The sequence below is a fragment of the Octopus bimaculoides genome, chromosome 20 (genome assembly GCF_001194135.2).
Source record: "Octopus bimaculoides isolate UCB-OBI-ISO-001 chromosome 20, ASM119413v2, whole genome shotgun sequence".
In the NCBI taxonomy this organism is placed as follows: domain Eukaryota; kingdom Metazoa; phylum Mollusca; class Cephalopoda; order Octopoda; family Octopodidae; genus Octopus; species Octopus bimaculoides.
Window position 1 is genome coordinate 47,596,429 of NC_069000.1, and position 3,024 is coordinate 47,599,452.

General features: G+C 34.3%; 1 protein-coding gene across 2 annotated transcripts in view; it reads left to right on the plus strand.

The window, feature by feature from the left end:
- LOC106879872 (ranBP-type and C3HC4-type zinc finger-containing protein 1) overlaps window positions 1-3,024 on the plus strand; it is a 47,683-nt gene that overhangs the window by 2,647 nt on the left and 42,012 nt on the right. The window contains exon 1 of one of the 2 annotated variants that reach the window (XM_014929593.2): window positions 1,778-2,028. The exons of the other annotated variant lie outside the window; for it this stretch is intronic. The gene's annotated coding sequence lies outside the window, so the exon portion shown is untranslated. Of the gene's footprint in view, window positions 1-1,777; window positions 2,029-3,024 lie in introns of those variants that run through there. 2 annotated transcript variants of the gene reach the window in all.

Below are 3,024 nucleotides of genomic sequence, written 5' to 3' on the forward strand. Positions count from 1 at the left end.
AAAAAAAAAAAAAAAAAAGGAAGGGGGCGGAAATTGAAATTTTTAAATTAGGATTTTTGCAAATTTTTTTCCAGAATCGGAATCTCTGTAAAAAATTTTTTTTAAGTGGGGTAATATTTCCGCCATATGCACCGTTTTTAGTTGATGTATCTTACATTTTTGATATCAAAACTTAATCATACACAAATTTTCTTGATTAAGAGTGTAGTTCATTAAATACGCATTTATTTATCAGGTGAGCTTTCATTTGTTGTACATTTAAGGGCTGACAGCAAAAGTGAAAGGAAAAGTTATGTAGACAATTAAGGTAAACTTGTCTTCATATCACTGATTCCAATCAGTGCCAAAATACATATGCATACAATGGGTCATAACTATAGATGTGTGCACCCAGCCCCAGTTTGAATATTCGACCACCACCTTTCAGTTTTTCACACCAAATTCCAACATAATCGTAATTTTACATCATCTGAAACACATTTGCTGAAAATTTCTTTGGAAAAAGGTATTCAGCTTTCAAAAAATTATGAGGAAACAAAGTCGAGACATGTAACTCATCAGAAATTCTACCTACTCCAATCCACCTCAAAAAATTCCTGACAAATTTTGGCATAACCTTAATCTACGTCATTTATAATTTATCTTTGGAAAATTTCATTATAAAAAATATGCCTTTTTCAGAAATGTATAAAGCAGCAAAATTAGCGGAGGAGTACATCTTACGCTATCTGAAATGTATTTGTAGAAAATTTCATAAAAGAATATCCATTTTTCTGAAACACATACACCTCTACCAGATCATACAGTACACACACACACATAGAAACTCCTTAATTCTTAAATTATAGTCATTACTGCCATTGCACCTCTTGTCAAAGACTTTCAATTTCACTGCTATACCCTCTCTCTAAGCATACCTTTTCCTTCCCTTTGAACACAAATACTTTTTCCTCTCCCCTTCTCTCCACAATATCCCATTCAAATACCACTCCCTATTCCTCTCTCTCTCTGGCTTGGTTTGAATATTCCCATTGAAAACCATCTGTGAAATGACCCACCTTGCCACTTAAATTTTTTACTTGTAAACTTTCCCAGTCCCTTTTATATTTTTTCTTTTCTTATATTTCTAATTTCTCTTCATAATTATATTCTCCACTCAAACTGTGCTTTCTATACATTCTGATTGAATCCTCCATGTGTTAACATGGGTCTCCTAACAACAAGTTAAAACTTGATATAATCAAGAGACCCATGGCCTGAAGAGTAGCTAAAACAAATAGTAGAAGGTAATGCAGTGGAATATCAAAGCCAAAGAGGAAAGAATCTTATCTAATAATTTGGTAATTGTCTGCAGACACAACACCTTCAAACTTTTGCATTTGAATATTTGTGGTGAGTCACCAAACACCTTGGCTCATTACAGGCACACCACTGAATTATTAATTAATCTTAATGATGCAAGAGAGTTAATTATACTTTGTGTTCATTGTAATCATACAAAAATATGGATATTCAGTCGACTCATTGCTATTGATGATACTGTCTACAATTCTCACAGGCAAAACGATTGACCTATTTCTTCTATACATAATTTCCAAATAAACTTTTAGTGCCTAAGAAAAACCTTCTTCCAGTTTCATTTCATAACAGGTTTTATTGAGAACTACTCAACATTATTTTACTTTCACTTTATTATGTCCCTCTCTGCCGAGTTCAGTGGTTTCACTTTCTGGATCATAAAACGAAAGCTCGCTCTTAATTTTATTAATCATAACAATTTGTTCGTCCCCCGCCGCTACATTAGACCCCCTACTCCTAACAAGCTGCTTAGAAATTTATAAATAGGGGACGTTTTGTCACTTACACCGTTCCAGGAAGCACCCCCCAACCTGTAGCACAGAATGGATGTTTCATAAACGGAAATTCACTGAGCTTCTGGCTACTTTTCACACATTTTCACTCCAATTCTTCCATTCCATCTTCTGAATGCAGAAACCTTTTGAACTGGAGATTTAGTTCAAATACCAGGTTAGTAAACCCGTTCGCTATTTTGGAGCATAAACCGGGCGGCACTTGGACATAGACCAAACATTCTCCTTGCTATACATTGACATTCTTTTCATTTGTTTTTAATAAATTAATCTAAACCAATATTAAAAATAATTAGCATTCATAGTAGAAAGTGAATAAAATTCTAATATCTGAATGTGAAACCATTTCGTCAATAGTCCAAAGTCACCAATTTTTTTTGTGTACAAGCCTTTGTTTCTTTGTTTAATAATTTCGTTTTAAAGTTAGCTGTCCATTAAATTGATTTAAATTGATTTATAGCGAAGAAAATTCTGTTTTTCTAGGGAATTGAGAAGTATTCTTGCAAACCTTTAAAATATATGCCAAAACTAAACGGGGTCTCTGTTCTTATAACGTCATCAGGAAGCCTTGCCTCAGCGTCTGCTACTAATTGGAGGTCGGTGCTGGCAATAAAACGATGTTGTCGAAATTCATGAGACGATCGCTCTACAAACACAAAAGATGCTTTGGTCTTATTGAAACTGTGTGTGTGTGTGTGCGCGCGCGCGCGTGAAGATGCACTTGCGTATGTGCATGTATCTAACTGTATACATAATGCTTGTGTGTTTGTGTATATATATATAAATATATATATATATGGTTCGAGAGAGAGAGAGGGAGGGAGGGAGAATATATGATGTATGTGTTTATATATACATTTGTAATATATATAAACACACATGCTAAGGCGGTGCCCCAGCATGGCCGCAGTCAAATGACTGAAACAAGTAAAAGAATATTTATAATGCGTGTGTCTATATACACGCGCGCGCGTGTATATATATAATATACACTCACACACACACAATGTGTGTGTTTATATATAATCGAACTGTTGCCTAACACTCCGTTGAACCCCAAGTGCGAAACCGATTTGTAATATCGACCGAAATGGATATATAATACCATACACCTCCACTTCGATATATATATATATATATATATATATATATA